The following is a 21,890-nucleotide window of genomic DNA, read 5'->3' as shown; positions in this document are numbered from 1 at the left end:
TTTGCAGGCTAGGGCAAGGCGGAGATGGGCCGGCCGGGAGAAGAGGGGTGCCGGCCACACGGGGAAGGAAAGGGGGCGCCCAGATGGGGTCAAAGAGGCGTCTGCCTTTGGTGGAAGCCCGGGCTCCATCCAGACCAGGCCCCCTTCTGGCTGTCCCATTCTGCTTTCCTGCCCGGGAGAGAATCTCCTCCACAGACCTCCCTGCGGCTCAAGGGACAGACTCAGGCGTTCTCCAGTGTGGGGGAGCCCCCACCTCCCATTTCCCACTTGTTCCTTACCCAAGCAAAGAAAGTAGCCTCCAGCCTCGGCTAAGAAGACATGCTGACAAGACACGCTGACCTTGGCGGTGGAACTCAGAGGTAGAGCGCTCGCCTCGCAGGCATAAGGCCCTGGTTCCATCCCCCCGCCCTGCAAAAAAAAAAAAAGTAAATAAAATATGCCAACTTGCTGACCCTTGGACAGGGTGAGGGAAAGCGAGTAATCTGTGTTCGTTCATAAGAGCTCTGGACCCCCGTCCTTGACACCTGTGCTGGGAATCTTTGACCAGTCCCATGACCCCTCAGGACTTTCTTCTGCATGGAGGGAACTCACAACGCTTACCACCTATTTTGTAAGCAGTACGCGGTGGCCATACAATTAGGCAAACACTTTGAAAACTTGGAAGCAGAAGATGAATTCAAATTATCTTTTATTTTTTCCTTCAAATTCCTCTAAATTCAGGCAACAGAGCATTGGTTTCTGCCTCAGCCATTGTGTTTCTCCCTCAATCTTTGTTCTTGGGAAGTCCTATCTCTTGTCTGACCATGAGCTCTCCAATTTCCAGGTCCAATTGTCTCTCGAGTTACTTACACTTTTCTGGCTTAATGATCCCGATTCCTTCCACCAACAGGCCAGGACCTCCTGCCAAACCAGCTCCAGGACTTCCACTCCCTAGGAGAACTGGTGCTGTAGTCCTGTTCCAAGAAAGCAGGGTAGTGCTCCTGAGCCCATGGGGACTGTAGGGATAACGGCGGGGACAGGGAGGGAAGGGCAGCCCTAGTCAAGAAGCACTGGCCTAGCAGCTGGCTCCATTCCAGGAGTGAATATGGAATCTCATTTTATCCTCTTAATAGTCAGCATCATCCCCATTTTACAGATGGGAAAAGCAAGACCGGAAGTCTCTTGTACTCTGGCAGGTGACGGAAGGAAGACTTGATACCAGCGGGTTTGACTGACTCCAGAACTTGACCTCCATCTGTGAAGAAAGATGGGGGCTCTCAAACTCCTGGTCAGGTTGGGTGGAGGTCCCTTGAAGAGCCAAGGGGAGCCAGGCTGTGGCAGGAGTGAGGAGAGGGGAGGCAGGGGAGGCCTGGGGGCTGTAGCTGCCTCAGGCCAAGGTCAGGAGAGGCGCTCAGATCTGAGCACAGGGCGGATGTGCGTGGGGCTACTCCGGCTGGGGCGGGAAAGCCCCGGGTCCTCAGACCCCCGCAGGACTCAGTCATGTGTGCTCGCATTCATTTGTTCACCGATCACCCCTTCCTCGCCCCGGAGTCAAGTCCCTCCGAGTCCCGTGGCAGACACCTGGTCCCCATTCACCCACCCACCCACCCCTGCTCTGGTGTGTCCCCTGTGTGCCAGGCCCCGAGTGCTGGCGTGGACTGAGCCTGTCCTCTTCATTCAGGTCCTCGGAGTCCACGAGGTGAGAGGAGTAAACGAACACCCAGAACCCTCACGAGACCGCTCACTCAAGAGCCCTCCACCAGAGGACCCGGGGCGACAGGGACGCAGCCGCTCCTCCACCCCAGCCCCAGCCACTCCAGGAGGTGAAGGAAGAGCACAAATACTCCAGTCCCACCGGAAGGACCGCTGTGAGAGTGGAAAGCAAGAAGTGGAAGGCCAGCGCGCAGGGTCCCCCAGGGCAACGACCGTGCCTCTGAATCTGTGTTTATCCATTCATTTATTCCGTCACTCATCTGTTACTGAGCGTCCTTTGTGTGCTGGGCAGGGTTGGGAACAACACGGACTCTGGGGGAGGCCGTCTTTCCATGGGCAGACCACTCAGGCCCCCTTTGTGGGGACTAAGGTAGACTCGGGTAGAGGCTGCAGCCGTGGGGGATGGGCAGCCGCAGCCGGGAAGAGGAGGGCATCCAGGGGCGTGACCTGGGACATGGGAAGAGGAGGGCATCCAGGGGCGTGGCCTGGGACAGGTAGAGGGGGCTCTATGGGAGGCTGCATTTGGACCTCTCTCCAGCGACAGCCTTACCTGAGAAGCCCACAAGAGAGAGGGAGGAGATGGCGTGGGAGGGCTAGGTTTCTGAGGTAGTAGGAGGACCCAAGTTCTGTCTTGGGATCCTTTGGGGACCTTTGGATCCCGTTCATCCAAAGGGCTTCGTTGTCAGGACTTTCCAGGGCCTGATTTCCACAGGTCCCTCCCTTCCTCCTGGGGTGCATTTGCATGATATTTGCATGTGTTTGCATGCAGTGTGCTCTATCCACATTCACTGCAGGCATTTCCATTTATGTCATGGGTCCCTCTCCCCACAGCTGGCTGTCCCCATGCCTCTTTGCTCCCTCTTCTGCCAGGGAAAGTGAGGGAGACCATGGGTCTCTCTTGGGCACTACGGGGTGAGGCAGTTCCCTGAGTCTAATCTGCCCCCCTGACCAGACTGTGCTCTTTATAAAATTGCTGTGAGCCGGGTGAGCCATGAAGGCTCATCAGGAGCCACGTCCTGGATGTTCCTGCTGGGCCTAGGGGCGTGCCAGGCTGGAATGAGAACCGCCTGTGGACGGTCACTGGGAAAGCAGCTAATGGGGTGATGAGAGAGTGTCGCCTGCAAGTCTGGGGCCATCCCATGTGGGTCGCTTCTGCTGACCAGAAGGCTGGGGGTCTGGACAGGGCTGTACTTGGGACTCCTTGCAGGGCCTGGCCGCAGCCACCATGCCTATAGAGCGCACCCCATGAGCACCCACACATGCGCCCAAGTGTATGCAGAGGCGAAGTTTGACTTTTGCAGATTCCGTGCTGCCTGGAGGGGAGAGTTGGGGACGCTCAATGCTGTGTGACTCCAGGCACGTGCCCTCCCCTCTCTGTGCTCAGTTTCTCCTTCTTTACTGTGAGGGGTGTCTCAGTGTTGGTGTTTGCAAATGCCTGCAGACAAACTAAGTTAATTATCATCTGGTCCCCAGAGGGGTCTTCCTCCGCAGTGGAAAGGCCACAGCCAGCGCAGCCATCTGAGTCTCGTATTTCCCCTCCCTGGAGCCTCCCACTTCCCTGTAGGCCATGGGAACTTCCGCCAGTATCCCACAGACGTGCCTGTGGCCAGTCAGCACGCACTGATTATGATGTGATGGGGGAAGCCAAGAAGCTGCTGGGAACCCACCCCCTCCTGTCCTGTCCCCACCATCTCTGTCCACTAAGGATATGCTGGGGAGGCTCCCGGGCAGGGAATGGGGGTGTTCCCACATGGGGAGGGACGCACAGAAGCCAGCTGCATCTCGTGGCCTCTGGCCCCTCCGGCCCCACCCCGGCTGCGGGCTTCGGTCCACTACTCACCTCCCCTCCATACATAGGTCCTGGGCCGTGCGAGGCTCAGCTTGTCACCGACAGGCTCTCTGCTACTTGAGGTGGCCTGAGTGCCCCTTATCAAAGACAGCTTATCTCCTGTGGTCACTCACCCGCAGACTCCAGAGGGCCACTCTGCAGGCCTGTCCCAGCATCTTGCTTCTCCAACCCAGACCCACCTCTGTCTCAAGGGGAGACTGGACTCCAGTGACCCTCCCTGTTCATTAGGATAGACTGGGGACAGAGAGGGGGAGCGGGCTCCCGAAAACCACATGGGTATCAGCTTTCCCCCGTGTCCTTTAGCTGACAGCTTCTGGAAAGTTCTCCCTTACCCTGTGTGGTTTGGATTCTGGGGCCCACTTCACTCCACACCCCTGCTCCTGCCGTGAACAGGCTGACACTTGGGGTGTATCTCTCTACCGCCCCCTTCGACTGGGGCTCCCTGAGGACAGGCCATTTGGACCTGGAGGAGGCTTCGACAGGATGACCCACGGACATCATCAGACCAATGAAGTCCACAGGTCCGCGGGTGTCAGCCGGGGTGGTATCCCGAAGGGGGACTTTTGTTGATTAAAACCAGAAGACAGGTTGTTCAGAAAGACTGATTTTAATAAGGAAGGAAAGAAGGAGGAAGAAAGAGTGGGAGGGAAAGAGAAAGAGAAGGAAAGAAAAGAGAAGAAGGGGCCGAAGGAACGCTCAGCCTTTCCCCTTCCAAGCCTCCTGGTGGGGTTTATTCCTTTAAAATCTTCTTATCTCCAACACTGTGTCTCCTCTGGCCGAGGGGTCTGCGGAGCGAGGCTGGCTTTTCTCCCAGTGACAACCCAACGCCAGGCTCCATAAACGGTCCCCGGTGCCTGCGTGGAGACGGAAAGGGGTTCAGGCTGAAGGGCCCCAGCTGCCCCTCCCGCCCTTTCCCATCAATCCTCACCTCAGTGGGTAGCCCTCAGCCAACCCCAGACCCTCGCGACCCAGAAGGGGACACAACTGTCCAGCTTCCGTGGTGGGCTCCGACCAGCTCCATTTCTCTCGCCTTCTCCCACCTGGATCCCTTCTGGCCGGCCTGGGCTCCTGTCCTCAAGAGTCTCACCACAGCCCAGGTGAATGCCAGCCAGCCAGAGGCCTCCCAGCCTTCACTTCGGCTATCCTTGCCTCCCCTGTGGGGTCCTTCCCCAAGTGCTGCCTCTTTCCAGAAGCTTCTCTGGATGCCCGGTTCTCCCTAGTTCACTCGTTCATGTGTTCCTCCTTTCAGCACATGCTTTTGAGTCCCTGAGATGTGCCAGGCATAAGAGATAAAGGACCTGGGGAACTCAGAGTCCAGTGGAGGAAACCAAATGTCAACAGTCAATTAAGACCCTTTAGGGTGAGTTTTGGCCTACTGCCCCCACCCCCAGTTCACAGCGATAATGTCTACCATCGGCTGAGGGCTTACTGTGTACCAGGCACTACTCTGAGTGTTTGATCTGGAATATCTCATTTAATTCATGAAGCAGTTTTACGGGGTAGAACTATTATCATCCTGTTTTATGGAGCACACAGGTCTTAAATAACTTGCCTGAGGTCTCAGCCTATGAGGATCAGACCAGAATACAAACCCAGACAGTCTGGGCTGAACTCTTAAACCCAAAGCTGCTTCCCTCACAGCCCAGAGACAGAGATGTTTCTCTAGGCACCCTGAGGTCCACCTCTGCTGCCAGCCCCTCTGGGAGGACCCTTGAACTGTCTGTCCCTCTGTACACAGCCCCGTCTCTGAGGGAAGTGGTTAGCACCATGGCCCTGTCTGCTTCAGTTGTCCTGAGCCGTGCCTGCTGCCTGTGACCCATCTCTGTGGAGAGCGGGCATCTCCCAGTTCAGACTGTCAACTTTGGGCAGGCATGGCCTGAAGTCCCCCCAGCACCCAGAATGGGCCCACAGTAGGACTCTCTCAGCTGCCAGCCCTCTGCCCAGGAAGACGGGCAGGTCCTGAGAGTTAGCAAAAGGCCAGTGTCAGGCATGGCCAGGGCAGAGGCTCTGCCCATAATGACCATGAATCAGCAAGAACTACTGACCCCCAAATGGCATCCCCAGGCCTTTCCGAGGAACACTGTCTCCAGTGAATCGAATACCCTGCTGGTGGGCCTCAATCCTCAGTTTTCCTGAGGTCCAGTGAGGCTGGTGAAAAATCGTCCTCATCTCGGGGACCATTTGGGGACTAACTCCTATGGGCCCTGGAAGTTCAAGCCACGGCCCTGGGGGGACCTAAGCAGTGCTGGGAAACGTCCCAGGTCTGGGACACAGAAGAGGAGAACCGAAAAGATACAAAAGAAAGGAATTTGGAGCCCAATTGGTGCACCTGCAGCTCAGCATGCATTGAGCACTGACTGCATGCCTGGCACCGAGCTCGCCCCGGCCGTGCAGTGTCAGCCCAGCCTAGCACGAGCGCCCAGAGCTGTGGGACTGGTAGCAGCTTATACGCCCCAAAATGCAAGCGAGGGAGGGGAAGTAGGGATGCGATGGCTGTCCCCAGGACCAACACAGGGGCCCCCAACAGGGCCAGGGCAGAAGGCCAGGTCTGCGTCCAAGGTCCTAGGACCCTGATGCCCTTTCTTCCTGGCCCAGGGCACCAAGATCCCAGCCCCCAGCAAGACTGAGTTCTGATGGCTGCCAAGGACCCAGCCCTGAAGCTAACCAGGGAGGGAGGAACGTTCGGGTCTGAGGTCAACAGGTCTGATCTGTGCCTGCCTGGTCACCCAGCAAGATCCGACCTTGGTGAGATGTGCTCCTTGGTCACCAGTCCTGGCCCTCACTATGTGGGACTATGATTCATATCCAAGGGGACAGAGAAAGGAGGGGGTTTCATGAAGAGGCTCCTCACACCTCATGAGTCTCCCTCTTTGGCCTAGAAAGCCTTCTGGGACAGGTTGGAGAGGACAACCTGTCAGAGCCTTGCCAGAGCTGATGGCCTCCCCTGCGCCAGCACCAAACAGCCTGAAGAGGAAGGGACAGAGCTGGGAGACTCGAGGGCCAGTGAGGACGAGGCCTTCTGAGACCAGGATCCTCCTGCTTCCCTGACTGCTGAGGCCTTACAGGGTACCCTGGGCCGGGCCTCCCCTCAGGCCTGCAGCCTTGAGCACACTGTGCATGTGTGGGTGTTTGTCTGAAGGTGTGCCTGCCAGTTCGTGTGCATGTGTGTGCACAGATGTGTGCGTGTGTGTCTGCCTGTACAGGCTTATGAAAGCAGAGACCCCAGGAACTTGAGGATTTGGCCTCCTCTTCCTTCCAAAACCACAAGGCCGCTGGCCGGCCTCAAGCCTTGGTTTCCTCAAGGCCCAGAGAGGCTAATGAGAAACAGACCCTCCCAGCTGCCTGTGGGGTGGGTGGCCCAAGTGCAGGAGCTGTTGGCCTGAGAGCCCGCCTCTCTCCTGGGATCCAGGGGGGCTCAGAGCAGCGGAGGCCCCTCCTTGGGCCTTCCCTGTGGTGGAGGCAGACAAGAGTCTGCCAGGCTGGCCCAGAGACCACGCTTGGGAGCCCCTCAATCTGGAATGCTGCCCACCACCCCTGCCATGACCCTGCCTCTGGGGAGAGGTCACACCACTAAGGGTTTCTCAGTGGGTAAAAGAGGCAAGTGGCTGAAAAGATGTGTCCTCCCTTCCTGTCCCTCACTCTGGGTGGCTGAGAGTTCATTGGAGCAGGGAGGGATGTGCACGGGGAGGGGGTGCTCTCCTCATGGCCTCAACCTGCTCAGAGTCAGACCCATGGACCTCCTGTGGGGGGAAGCTGTGATGGCGATGGCAGGAGGTCCTTAGGAACGCAGACTCCTGAGCTCTCCTTGCCCCAGGAACCCTGATGGGCAGGTCTGGTTGAGTTAGGGACTCTTCTGGAATGGCTCCAACCCAGCACCATGTAATATTTAGAGATTAGCTTTCAGGTGTGTACTTTTGGAGTCCAGGAATTGACTCACCACTCAATTTTTTCCCCTTCTTAAGCTGGGGTAAATAATGTGACTTACTGGAGAAAATGTCACATCACAGGCTCAGTGCATGGTAGAGACAATAAAAGCAATAATAATGACAGCAGCTGACCATCACCAAGTGGTGGCTTTGTACCACACTCTCTGCCATGGCAGGCTCGGATGCAGGATGCAGGTTGGGGTAGTGGATAAGGGCTAAAGTTTGCCTCATTTGGGCACACTGGGGGCCCTGAGCATGTCCCCACAGCCTCCTCCTAGTCACCTAAACCTGCAATTGCAGAGCGTACTGCTGCCTTGGGAGATACAGCCCAGAGCTCCAGAAACCAGGCCTGGTTCCTTCCAGCCTAATTGGCTAATTGTCTGCCGCCTTGATAGCTGGGTCTAGACATGACTGGTCCCAGCCGGGCCTTTACCCATCCTAGATCCCTGGGCCACTGAGCAGGAAGGATTAACATGCAGGCTGGATTTGCTCACTTAATTCCTTATCAAGGCCCTGTCCTTCAACACCAAGAGCAAGTTTTCTTTCTTCAGGCAAAGAACCCCAGGAGGCTCTGGACAGCAGCAAGATGAGGAAGGGAGGCTGCCTGACCTCTGTCTGTCTTATCCACCGCTTCCCCAGGGGTGCAGTGCGGTCTGGAAACGTCTGGACTCTCCCTGGAGCCCCCAAGAGAGTGGGCCCCTCACAGCCTCGCTCTAGTGGGGAGACTCCAGTGAGGGCTATCGACCCAGCTGGAGCGGGGCTGGCTCTCCAGGCATTGAACTCTGGGGTCTTTGCACCTCAGCTCCTTTCGGTGAGGTAAAGGCAGAGAAAGAGGCCCATGGGGACCAGGATGGAGTCCTCCTGGCAGAGCATCCACCCTGGGGAAGGAGAGAAGGAGCTGGGCCCACTCGGGGTGTGGACTCTAAGGAGTGGAGGGCCAGAGGGGATGCCAGACTGCCCAACACCGGGCCAAGGAGGCCTCTGAGGAAAGAAGAAAAGTGAGGCCTCACCCAGACAGAGAGGTAGAGAGAGGGCTCCGGGCGGTGCCGAGCGCTCCGTGTGGGCCATCCCTCCACGACTTGCTGTAATGTGCGCCCCTTGAGCTGGTGTTATCATTCCTATTTTATGGATGAGAAAACAGAAGCCCTAAAAATCTCAGAAACATGCCTAAGTTCATAGCTAGCAATGGACAGAGCCGTGAACGGCCTGCCCCGGCCCAAAGACCCACACAGACCTTCCACACAGACCCCCAACTTGCAGAATGCAGAAGTCTCAGCTCCCAGCCCCCACTGCCCTCACCTCCCATGCAGCCCACCACCTTGCCAGGAGCTGCTCGTCTCCCCTCCTCCAGGAAGCTTCCAGAGCATCCCACCATTATTGCCTCTGCCAAGAACCCAGAGCAGGCATTACGTTTGCCAGTATGCAGGGTGGTAGGTCCTGTTTGACCCAAGTAGCTGCACGGAGCAGGAGTTGGCATGGACTCTAGACTGGCACAGCTCTGGCTTTGAAACTCAGCTCTCAGCTCTGCATCATTGGACCATCTGTGCCTGTTTTTGCGTCTATAAAATGGGACTAATAATGGCACCTACTTCAAAGACCAGTGGAAGATTTAATGAGATACTGTAGATGAGATGTTAACTCAGAGAGGGGTAAAATGAGGCTCAGAAAGGGTGTGTGCCAGGCAAGGACTTTCTCAACAGGACCCCTAAATCTCAGGAAATACTGCCAAGAGTTAATAAATGGGACAACATCAAATTAAAAAGCTTCTGCACAGCAAAGGAAACAGGAATATGAAGAAAAAACCTACAAATGGGAGAAAATATTTGCAAGCTACTCCTCTAACAGAGGCTTAATATCTAGAATATACAAAGAACACAAAAAAGTAAGCACCCAAAACTCAAACAACCTCATAAATAAATGAGCAGATGAATTAAACAGACACTTCTCAAAAGAAGAAATACAAATGACCAACAAATCTGAAAACAAGTTCAACACCATTAGCAATTAGGGAAATGCAAAACAAAACGACACTGAGATTTCATCTGGCACCAGTTAAGAATCCAAATAATATACATGCTAGAAAGGATGTGGAAAAAAGGGAACAAATTTTACACTGTTGGTGGGGTTGTAAATTAGTACCACCACTATGGAAATCAGTATGGAGGATCCTCAAAAGACTAGGCATGGAACCACCATATGACCCAGGTATACCACTCCTCAGTATTTACCCTAAAGAATTAAGGTTGTCTTACTACAGTGATATACCCACGTTTATAGCAGCATAATTCACAATAGCCAAACTATGGAATCAGCCTAAGTGACCATCCATGAATGAATAGATTTTTAAAATGTGCTATATATACACAATGGAGTTTTATTCACCCATAAAGGAAAATGAAATCATGCCTTTTGCAGGAAAATGGATGGAACTAGAGACCATATGTTAAGCAAAATAAGCCAAACTCAGAAGGTCAAGGGTCATGTGTTTTTTCTCATATGTGGAAGCTAGAGAGGAAAAAGGAAAAGGCAGGCTGGGGTGGGGTGGATGTGGGAATTTCATGAAAATCATGGGCAGCTCAGTAGAGGAAAGGAACCAGTGGGTGGAATGTGGGGAGGGAGTGGGGAAGTACTGGGGACCGATACAGATCAAATTATATTGTTATACTATGTGCCTGTGCAAATACATAACAATGAATCCATCATTATGTCCAGCTATTATGCACCAATAAAAAATGTGGAAAGAGCCTCGCATGGTGGTGCACACCTGTAATCCCAGAGGCTTGGGAGGCTGAGGCAGGAGGATGGGGAGTTCCAAGCCAGCCTCAGCAAATTAGCAATGCCCTAAGCAACTCAGTGATAACCTGTGTCAAAAAAAAAAAAAAAAAAAAAAAAAGGGTTTGGGATGTGGCTCAGTGGTTAAGCACCCCTGTGTTCAATTCCTGGTACCAAGAAAAAAAAAAAAAAAAAAGGAAAGAAAAAATAAATCCAACATGCTATTATATTAACTTATTCAAGCAGTAAATAGATACCAATAACTTACGTGTCAGTGTGTACTAAATATTGAGATGCAGAATTTGTTAAAAGACACTGGATGCTATAAAAAAGAAAAGGTGTGTGCCTTCTCCACTGTCACAGGGCACGCTGACAACAGCAGTCAGAGCCAGGAGAGGAAGGAGACCCACACTCCAAGGTGGTGGCTCCTGGTCTCTGGTCCAGGGCTTCTATCCCTCAGTCATGAAATCACAGGGTCTCTGTGGCCGTGAATGCTCAGAGCCAGGCCCTGGGAGAGCTGGAGAGTGACAGCTTCCAGGCCAGGCCCTCTCCTGCCCACCCTTCCGCCCCCATGCTCCCTCAGGGGCTGTCTTCGCCTGACCTCGGTGGTCTTTCTGGGGTGTGGGGCTGTTTGCAACAGGCGCCTATTGTCTGCTGGTCCGAGTGCACCTGTAGTACCTCGTCCCAGACTGGTGAGTCAGCTCTTGGCAGGCAGTGAAGCAGCCACTCCACATCGTCTTAAGTCTGAAAGAGGACCTTTCTTTTCATTTTCCTCCTCCTTCCTCTCTCCACTCTCCATGAAGTGGTCATCTCCGCTGGGCAGCAGGGAGCATCATTCTCTGCCAGGATTTCTTGAGTCTCCTTGGCCAGGAGACAGGGTGGGGCCTAAGAAACAAAGAGACTGAGGCCTAGGGCTGGCCAAAGCCCCTGAGTTACTGCAGGGTGGTGTTCATGTCCTCAAGTTCCCCATTTCCAGGGGGTACCTAAGTCAGGGCAGGCGTCGCGACACTTTACTTACCCAGGGCCTCATACTTAACCACCTCTACTATCTGGACCCAGGTCTCAGATCTAGAGACTGCTGAGCAGACCAAAGGCATTCCTGAAAATTGTCTGACATGAGTTTAGGGATTATACTTTAAAGCTTTGACAATTATACTTTGGAACTTTTTTTTTTTTCCCACCTGAATCAGAGATTATGTACTCCTGTTACACACCATTGAAGCTAGCTTGACTATATAATTTGCATATGTACTAAAAGAATTAAATCAGAATAGGGTAAAGGTTATTTAAGATATTCTTATTGAAAGTGAAACACAACAGGCAGCAAAAACATAAACAATAAGAAATATATCCAAGAAGTAAAAAACTAAAGCAATCCTGAGTTATTCAGGGTAGAGGCAAAGCAAATGATAGACCCTAGCTCTTAGGGACATGGTTTTGTTTTAATTATTACCGCACTCTTGAGTGGAATATTGGATTAGATCAATTTCTTTTTAAGAAGGTTTAAGAGTATATGACACATTTTCAAACAAGGACTTTCAGAGAACATAATTTCAGTTTTCTCTATATTTGTGGTATTTAAAGAAATATACAAAAGTTAGTAATGGCAGATAAAGTGATTTAGACTGATACCACTGAGGATAATTAGGAAAGCAGAACAAAATATTTTAAAATCTGCTCAAGGACATCAGAGAACTAACAAGATAGTAAAGAATTTCTGGGCCATGATTAAGACCTAGAGAGATAAGAGTGGAATTTGGAATTTTGTGTCTCCCCAAGCCCTGGGGAGCATTTGAGAAGAGTTACCTGAGAGCCCAAAAAGTTGAGCAATTCTTTTGACAGCATTATGAGACCATGAGGGCATGGACTGAAGCTCCAGGGTTGCCAAATGGTGAAACTGAGTGAACTCCCTCTCCCTCAGCAGAGACTCCAAAAAGGGGTACATCTAGGAGTTAAGGGTGAACCAGAAATAGCTCAGTTTCCACTCAATCCTTAAAATGAAAGTAGGAAACCCTGTATTGTTGGTGCTCCAGGCACAAATGTGAATCCTCTCTGAAGGAAGGTATCATCCAAGACTTCACATTATTTCTAAGAAAAAAATGTAAAAACAATGTCCAACACATAATCAAAAATAACTATACACAAAAGGAGTCAGACAACATTCTATTAAAAACATCAGAAATAATAGACAATAGAAATAGGTCTACATAGGCTACCTGTATTAGAGTAAAGAGCAAAGATTTAAAGGAAGTGAGCTTACTATGTTCAAGGAGATTGTTGTGGTTACTATTGCCGCATAGAAAATTACCCCCAAACTTAGTGATTCAAACAGCAACTTTGTCATCTGATGATTTTGTGGGTCAGAATTTCAGGAAGGGCTTGACCAGGCAGTTGCCACTCAAGGCCTCTCATGCAGTTGTTGTCAGATATCAGAACAGGATATCCAAGAGATCTCCCTCACATGCCTGGCAGCTGGTGCTGATCGTTGGCTGGGATCTCAGCTAGTGTTGCTGACCAGAACATCTACACATGTCCTCTCTGGCATGGCAGCCTCAGGGAGTTAAATGGCTTACATGGTAGCTTCCCCCAGAGTGAGTGTCCAAGAAAAGCCTGGTAGAAATTGCATGACCTGTTACATAATAGTTGCAGAAATCACACAGCATCATTTCTGCTGAGTTCTACTGGGCACAGGAAGTACTCAGGCCCAACACACCCCAGATTCAATGGGAGGAATCAGAAACCCTCCTCTCTCTCTCAGTGGGAGCATTGCCAAAAAATTTGCAGTCATAATTTAAAACTTCCACAGAGATAAAAGAGATGAGCTTCTATTGTTAAGAAAAGTTCAGTTGGTCAATGATGTCTTCTGAACATGAGATGTTCTAGTCTTTTCCAAATGAAGTATGTTTTACACATTCCCCCCTCTGCCAGGTGGATCCACAAACCTGGCCACGGTGGGTCACTTAGATATCTTCACAGTATCTCTAGCTCTACTAGAGATGCAGGGGCAACTCCAGCTCCTCATCCACATTCACAATGACACCCCGCCCACACTTACTCCCCGCCTTCTTTGTTTTCCCCCACAGAGATGGCAAGGTAACTCCTCAGGAAGCCCAAGAACCTTAAAAAGTACAAAGTGAAAGAATTAGAAATTAGGCAGCGTCTATCTGCCCTCAGGCTTCCCAAACCCAAATAATCCTTAACACATCTGATAAGAAGGAAGATTCTCAGACTAGGAGAAGAGAGGTACAATCTAAAAACCTGGTAGGGATTAGTAATACCTTAGAAAGTTCCTGTTAATCAACAAAAAGGAAATGGAATAGGGACCAAAAGGCCAATACATGAGTGGGCACGTCGTAAGAGAGGAAGTTCAACGGCTGAAAAGAAAATGAAGAGATCCACAAATTCACGAGTGACCAGAGAGACACCTGTTTCACACAATTAAGTTCCTCCACATCCACCTGAATGGCACAAATTAGAAAGGTAGAGCAAGCTCCGTGCAGGGAGGTGGGACTTTTGGGTCCAAAGGCAAGAGGACAGGCCAGTACAGCCATCTGAGAGCAATCTGGCTGTCTTCAGCAAGGGATGTGTATGCCGTGCATCTCAGAATCCCACAAAAATGGGTCTATAGCCTGGAAAAATGACCCAGGAGGAATGAAAGAGGATTTGTACAGGGTGTTCATGGTAGTAAAATTTGGAGAGGTGGGGGAGTTGAGAGAAACTGGGGGAGTGGGTAAGTAAGGTGGGGTGGGTCCCTTCCAAGAGGTGAAGGGAAGCAAGCCAAATATACAAAGATAGATCTTAATAGCAAAATTGAATGAAAAAGAAACAAGAGAATTACAGCATAATATCCCTCATGTAAAGTATAAAACATGCAGAAAACCTCACCAGTATACAAAGAAGATGCAGGGTCTGGATCTGGTTCTGGGGTGAGAAGTAGGCAATAAGAGATGAGGTGAAGAAGAAAAAGAAACAAAAGGAACACTGAAGAGGGTTTGAGTAGGTCAACAATGATAGTATACTGGGAACCAAGGAATGCCAATCAATTCAATTATCTCTGCATCTGAGATAAAAATAAATCAGAAGAGCAATTTATAGACTTGGACTACAGAGATTCAGCTTCAACAGGCCTTCAGTGAGCCCCCAAATAGAGGTCCCAGTGATTCTGTTAAGGCTCTCTCCAGCATTGTAGACAGATGATCATCAGTGGTTATTTGAATACATCTGATGCCAGGGAGCTCATTTATGATGAGCTGCAGGTCATTCTAATTAGAAAGGTCTTCAAGCTGAGGCCAAAATTCACCTCCCTATACTTTCCAAACCTTTGATCCAAGTCCCATCCTTCAGAGCAAATAAAAGAACCAGGCCCCTCCTGCTCCCAAAAGCCAGCCCTTGACAAACTAGAGAAGGCTGGCATCGTTCTCACCCACCTCACCAGCCTGGGCACCTTGAATTGCCCAAACTCAATGACCTTCCACGCCTACCGCCTGTCTGTGCTTGTCAAGGTTCTCTGCCCAACCCGCTTCATTCTAGCCAAGCTCTTCCCCAAGGTCTGGTCTAGTTACCAGCGTTTCTCCTCAAACACGGCTCCCTCAGGGAAACCCCACCCTCTGCGTGCTACAGGTTGACCAGCACAGGGTATAGCGGGACATATACCCTCGACAGCCAGGCTCTATGCTCTATTAATATAGCCTCACATTAAAGTCTTTTTAAAAAAAAGTCAACTCTCAGTGATCACTCAAACTTCTAGGTCTTTTTCACCACTTTATACACACATAAATGCATACAACACAAAAGATACACAGTGTGAAGACTTAAGTGAGTCACTTGGTTTCTTGTCTATCTTTCTGGAGATTAAATACATTTACAAATCTAACACAAATTCTCGCTTGGACAAAGAGAATTAGAGTCTACACTGTCAGCAAACACTGTCATGCATCTTGCTTTTGAACTTAACTCAGATAAGGTGGAGAATTTTCCCTATCAGTTTATAACTCCTTGCTTCATTCTTTATATCAGCCCCATCGTCTTTCATCGTGTGATCTACTCAAAGTATTTAACTGATCCCTCACTGGTGGACATTTAGGTTGCCTCCAGTATCCAAGGCAATGCCACTAATAAGCTGCACATAAGCCAGGGTTTCTATAGGGTCACATCCATATTACTTTTGACTTGGATTTTTTTTCACCCAGGAGATGGACTTGTCATTCGTGCCTGCTCTGATCTCTCTTGTTGACTTCGCCTATTCTTCCAGGCATTGTCAGCCTAATTTGGAATCCTGATTAGCTGTTGGGCCTGGTCCCTCAGCTTCAGGTCATCTGCAAACTTGGGGAGGGAGACCCTCAGGCCTCCATTCAAGTCACTAATAAAAATATTGAGAAGTCTGGGGCCGAAGATCAGGTCCCTGGAGCCAGCCCTAGAGAATTCCAGGTATCCATTTATCAGCTGTCGTGGGAGGTGTGTCCCTGCTATTGTCACAAGAGCCAGCACCACTAGAATATCCAAACAGACCTTTTCACCCCCTGGCCAAAAGTGAGCCTTCCCGTCCCCTGCCTCCCAGTGAGAAAGAACAAAGCCTGGAGAACCCAGGGTCATTTGCTCCTAGCAGAAGCAGCTAGAGGGTCTGGAGAGGAAACCCCCGGCCCTTGCGGGAGCTGGAATCCTATCCTGACCATTTGTAATTATGTGGTTTGGGGCAAATTACTTAACATCAATTGAGACTGCTGTGCTCATGAGCAAGAGGCCTTTCAAAACCTGGAGTGAAATTCCCTCTGGCCAGTTCTATCTTAACACTTGCTCTTATCTTTTCTGGAATTGACTTCTTGGGCTTACCCTTCTCTGCTTTTGGTGTGTCCCCTTGAGAGGAAAGCCTGGGCATACTTTATCCTTTAGCAGAGCTAAAGACAGAGCACCAATCCAGATCTTTATCCTGAGGCCCCAACTCTGCAGGGTGAGCCATCAACCAGGATTCGGCCAAGATTTTGCTAGATTTTCAACATGGACTTTCAAAATGGGGTTTGCTTCAGCTATTCTGTGCCATTATCCCTCAGTTATCCCTCTTCTCTCTACCTGGCCTGGTCAAGATGTTCAGGAAGGGCCTCCATTTCCCAGCCTCCTATCCCTCCTGGCGCTAGGTGAATTCCAAAGTGTAAAGCCATGGGTTCCTTCCTTTACCATGGAACTGCTTCTCAGGATGCCCATCATCCCTGAGCTCACCGAAGAGTACTCACATGATAAGGCCACAGTCATTCCAGAGGATGCTCACGGGGACAAGGACCCCATTCATCTTGGCCTTGTTTGTGTGAATATTAATCAACTATTACGGACACGTTCTGGGTTAGAACTGTCATCACTTCTATTCTCGAAGTCCGGCATGGTGGCACATGCCTGTAATCCAGCATCTGGGGAGGGCGAGGCAGGAGGATCACGAGTTCAAGGTCAAGTGGGACCCTGTCTCAAAATGGAAAAGAGAAAGGGCTGGGGTGTAGCTCAGTCGTAGAGTGCTTGCCTAGAGTGTGCAAGCATGTTCAATCCCCAGCCCAGCAGAATCAGTCAAGTTTCAAAGGGTGGGACGTGGAAAAAAGAGCAATCAGGGAGAGTCAGGAGGGGAGTCAGGAGGGGAACCAGGTCTGTGCCACCCCAGCCCAGCTTCTTTCTGTTGTTCCACCAGGCCCCCGCCCCAGGATTATGCGCCTCTCCTTTCCTGTTCGGTCTTGCTCTTCCCTAGGAGGGAAAGAGTAGGAAGAAATAGCCGCACATCAAGGCCCGTGTGGAGGGGACTCCGGTCCAGGTCCCGCAGTCCCAGGCCTGTCTGCTCCTGGGAGTCAGACGTGCATGGATGATGTAAGTCAAGGGGAGGGGGAGAGGTTGCCAGGCATCCCAAGTCTAAGGACAGGGGCACCTTCCCTGTGGGTTCGGGATGGTGGGTGCTCTGGGTGTGCAGAGGCGAGGGGAGAGGAGCTGCAGGGCTGGGTTGATTCAGCCCCTGCTTACAGGGCACTCTTTGGCCGTCCTGCAGCTTGTCCTCAGCACCCCCAGCTGGGCCTTCAGGCAGGCAGTTGCCCTAGGGTGGACAGGGTGGCTGAGGTCCGGAGTGGGCAGGGCCAGTTCCCCAGGACCCCTCCAGACAGGGACTCAGCTCTGGAAGCCTCGGAAATCCTCCTCTGTGCATGTGGAACCCCAGACCCGGGCTCTGTAGGCAGGAGACATATCTTGGCCTGGGGTGGGAGCTGGGCCTGCCCCTACTATGGCCCCTCTCCCAGCCCCCAGTGGTGAAGAGCAGGCGGGTGGGCTGGAGAAGCAGCAGCTCACCCTGGGGGTGGTCTGAGCCCCAGTAACCAACTCTGATGTCCCACAGTGGGGCCGGGACAGGAGGGGGCTTCTCCATCTCATCAGCACCTGCTGCCCTTCCTACTGTCCTCCCTCAACTCCAGAACCTGTCTCTGTGGGGCAGGGCTAGAATTTGCCACACAGAGCTTGGGTCTTGCAGGAGATCGGGGTGTCCTGGCTGAACCCTTCTGCTTGACTGTTCCAGGGTGGGTGAGTAGCAGCAGGAAAGGCCACCCTGCCACCAGGGGAAGGGCACCTTAAAGTCCCTTGATCTTTCAGAGCCCCAGTTCCCTCAGACAGCTCATGGAGGCCTCTCGGGTGGGACTCCATGAGATCACGCAGGTGACAGGTTTGGACAGAGGTTTGATGACCATGACCCCCACCATCGTGGCTGTTGTTATTAGTACTACTACCCACCCAAGCCACATCCCCCACTGCCTGGGGCAGCCCTTGTCCGACACTAACCGAGGCTAGGCTCCTTTGGTAGGTCCACCCGGCTGCCACCTGTGCATGGGGTGGAGGGGTCCCAAGGAGATGGCTCTTTCAAAGTGGCTCAGGAGGAAAGAGAAGGGTCTCGGACAAGATGCTGGGCGAGGGAGGCGCCATCTGGACTTGTGGTTGCCGTCTCTGAAGTTGCCGGCTGGCTCAGGTGTGTGAATTAGGGAGGGGATGTAGATGGCTTCAACCACAGGAATGTCACCCAGGAGCCAACCGAAGCAGCCCAGGGTGGGAAAGGAGTAGGTTTAGGGGAGGCCTTGCTTCCTGCTTCTCTCTGACCTCATTGTCCTGGGCCTTTTAAACACCCCAGCCTGGACTCTGGTGTTTAGGGAATAACAGGACCGGCGTCTGTCCTTCCTTCTCTCCTTCCTTCCCCAATAAGTCGAGGCACTGAGGATGCAGGATCAAGGAGGCCACTGCCTCAGGCTGTTCCCAGGGTTCCCTTGAGCAGCCTCCCTCCCTCCCCCAAGACCACTGTGGGGTGGCGCCATCCGAGAGAGATCCCCAGGAGATAGAGCCGCATGGATCAGGCTACCCCTGTCAGTCAGGAGGGTGTTTCCAGTGCTGATCTAGGAAATTCTAGGCTCATCTTTATTAAAGCAGGTGGCATTTCTTTACTTCCTACCAATCATCAGGGAAATGGGTGTGTTTGTTCTGTAGCGAAAGTCCTGACAATGGTCGCCTGGCCTGTAGGACCTAGTCCCTTCTCCCTCTCTGACCTCATCTCCCCCTACTCTAGCCTCTCACTGATTTCCTTGCTTTTCCCCATACAAACCAGCTGTGCTACCACCACAGAGCCTTTGCACATGATGTTCCTCTGTGTGGCCTGTTCTCCTCCACAGTGCGCATGGCTCCTCCTCACACATCTTTACTCAAATGTCACTTTCTTAGTGTGGCCTACTCTGACTTCCCTTCTAAATGCCATATCATCTCCTTGTGCCCCTCATACCTGTCTCTTGTCCTTTTAAATGTTTCCACAGAGCACCGGCCACCCTCTAATATGCTTAATTTGTTTAACATCTGTCACCCTCCACTAGAATGCCAGCTCTGTGAGGTCACTTCTGCTCACTACTATTTCTCTAGAAACAGAACAGGACCTGGCATGTAGTAAGTTCTCAATAAATGTGTAGAATATGAAGGGGAGGGGACCCCAGGCCTCAGTGCTGATGCGGAGTAGCAAGAGGTAGCAGTAGGTCCTGCTGGGGGCTGACCTGCAGCCAGGGCATGTGGTGCTAAAGGAAGAGCCAGTGAGCTCATGCCCCTTGCTCCTCAGTGTCACCTCATTCTGGCTGCTGCTTGCTGTGTGTGTTGGGAGGTGAGGAAGCTTCTCTCCAGACCTGACTCAAATGCCACCTCCACAGGAAGCCTGCTGTAGCCCTGCTGCCCGGCCTTGGTCACCTCTCACCCCCAGCCTTCCAGCCTCAGCACAGGAGGTTCCCAGGAGGGACGACCGGAGACCTGGAGTGGAGAGAACTGGGCTCCTCTCGGGCACGTTCCCTGCACTTTCCTGCCCACTTTACAGATGACAAAACAGACCCAGAGATGTTACATAACCTGCCTAGTCACAGAGCCACTTACGAGGGAGCAGAGTTCACTCCCTGGTCTCATCCCTTGCATTGCTACCTGACCCAGGGACACAGGGAAGGACTCCGTAGCCTCAGCTGGCTGGGTACAGAGCTTGTGATTCCTCAGAGGGGTTTCTGTGGGGACAGCCTTGGAGGGCGGGGTGGGATGCCGTGACCCGGGTCCCTCCGTGGGCTTCTAGGCATTCCATGTCCAGCCATCGGGTGAATCCCCCACCTGGGCAGGTGCAGGAGCCCCTCAAGGCCATCGCAGAGGTCAGGGACAGCTGGCCTCCGTTCCTGCTGGCTGGCAGCTCCCTCTGCTGGACCCAGCCCCGAGAGGAGCTCAGACACAGGGACGCCGCGTCTGTCTGCACTGGAGTGATGGCAGTCCCTCTCCAGCCTCGCAGGGAGTCACATGTGGGGCACCTGCGGGGTGCTCAAAGTAGCAGGGAGGGACCTGCGAGCGACGCTTCTGGGTGACCCGGGAGCCCTACACAGAGGAGGAGACGAGTAGGGGCTTCAACCACTGCCGCCCCCCTCTGCCCAGCCAGTGGCTGTGTGTGGCTGGAGGGGGCTCCTGAGAGAGGCCTGCTCGCCATCTCGCTGGATGCTCTGGGCAGCCAGGGTTCTACCTCTGTCCTTTGGACCGGGAGCTCCTGAGTCGCGCCCGGCTCACCTGGGGTAGGAGCTGGGCTCAGCCTCCCAAGCTGCGAAGCCCCCGGGCCTCCTGGGACACCTTCTCAGCTTGGCTCCTGGCCCGGGCACCTGTCCCTGCCGCTCTCCTGCTCCCCAGGCTCCTCTCCCCGCCTCTGGGGGGCAGAGCTGACGCTGGCAGTGCTGGTGATCGCCACCCAGACCCAGGCGCCCCAGCGGTAGTGCCGCGAGTCGCCTGAAGAGCCATGCCAGGGATGGGACGTGACTGGCCCTGGAGCTGCAGGCTTGACCACGAGGAAGGTGATACCTCAGGGAGGCAGAGCGGTGGAGTGCCCAGTGACATCAGCGTACGTGACTGTCAGCCCAGTCCTCCCGTCCTCCCCCTCCCTCGCCCCACGGTGACTGCAGAGCACACTGACCTTCAGTGACAGGCACAGGCCTCTCTGTGCATGTCCACACCAAGGACAGGGGCAGTACCTGTGGGAGAAGCTGCCCTGTGACTCCTTGTCTTCTAAGTGAGTACCCGGGGGTCTAAGGGCTCCTCCTGGTCCCAGGGCTCTGTGGCCCTTGCTTCTGGGTCAGGAGCCTGCTGCTTCCTGAGTGACCCCCCTTCCGCCCGCGGGCAGCCCTGCCAGGAGGGAATTGATCGTCCTCTTGGCTCTGCTAGACCTTCCTCCTGAGTGCCTGGCAGGCTTCTGGTGACTGGGAGCCAGTGTAGAGGGCACCTGGCTTCCCACCCCAGGCCTGCTGATAGGGCTGCCAGGCCTGCGTCCCTGGGGGCAGAGGCCCAGAGCAGGCAGGGCTGGGTGTCCTGAAGAGACAAGTCCAACCACCTTGGATGACCACCACCTGCCTGCGTTGCCTTCTGGGGAATCCAGCTGCTGTACCGGCTCTTCTCGGGCACCCCCACCCTACACGCCACCCAAGGGGTGTCGGAGCCAGAGTTCAGCATTTGCAGAGCTGATGGTTGGAAACCAGTCTCTAACCTGTCCCATGCAGCCCCCTGTGTGCTCAGTCAGTGACTACGACTTCAGCACCAGCTCAGTAGAGGTATATTACTTTAGTTAAAATGACATATGTTGGAACAGGAAAGACCACAGAATGAATCCGACAGAACTTTCCTATGCTCACATATGAATATTCAACCAGCAAAACTCCACATCATGTACAGCCATGAGAATGGCAAGTTTTACTCCATGAATGTATGATAGGTCAACACACACGCTATTGTCATGTATAACTAAAAAGAATAAAAATCTTTTAAAAATTTACATATGTTAAGGCCAACATTGCAGCTAGCCTGAAGTATAATTCTGGTTGGAGGAAGTAAAAAATCATCCAGATGGCTAGTAGGAATAGCCAGGAATAAGAAAGTCATATTGAGCCTTGCTAAGCTCCTATCTATCCCTGGGGTAAAAGGCTACATGCACACAAGGAAGACAGGAAGGGCCTTAGCTGTCTACCCAGCCCTAGCTGAGCACACAGAGTAAAGATCAGGGCCACCTACAGTATGACGGTGCTCCCCAACCCACACACAGATCCATTGGCAGAGGGTTGAAGCCTTCCTGGATCAAGGTATTTAATTAAGCACAATCTGATCAATCATGG

The 21,890-nt window shown here is 52.6% G+C and overlaps 2 long non-coding RNA genes across 3 annotated transcripts in view; one reads left to right on the top strand and one right to left on the bottom strand.

Moving 5' to 3' along the window:
• The window catches only part of LOC124989643 (uncharacterized), a 47,322-nt gene extending 45,488 nt beyond the window's left edge, over positions 1-1,834 (top strand). The window contains exon 3 of the long non-coding RNA XR_007109598.1: positions 1,661-1,834. This is a non-coding gene — a long non-coding RNA (uncharacterized LOC124989643). The remainder of the gene's footprint in view (positions 1-1,660) is intronic.
• A 2,298-nt stretch (positions 1,835-4,132) lies between these two features.
• On the bottom strand, positions 4,133-20,969 carry LOC124988902 (uncharacterized). 2 transcript variants are annotated; one of them, XR_007109515.1, is made up of 4 exons: positions 20,702-20,969; positions 16,467-16,686; positions 8,478-8,585; positions 4,133-4,395 (listed from the first exon to the last, which is right to left on the bottom strand). It is a non-coding gene; the product is annotated as an uncharacterized LOC124988902 (long non-coding RNA). The 2 variants fall into 2 exon arrangements; XR_007109516.1 differs by lacking the exon at positions 20,702-20,969 and adding an exon at positions 20,305-20,563.
• Between the last annotated feature and the right edge of the window lie 921 nt (positions 20,970-21,890).

The sequence above is a fragment of the Sciurus carolinensis genome, chromosome 7 (genome assembly GCF_902686445.1).
Source record: "Sciurus carolinensis chromosome 7, mSciCar1.2, whole genome shotgun sequence".
Taxonomy (NCBI): Eukaryota; Metazoa; Chordata; class Mammalia; order Rodentia; family Sciuridae; genus Sciurus; species Sciurus carolinensis.
Note: the sequence above shows the minus strand (reverse complement) of the source record. Positions and strands in the feature narration are given on the sequence as shown.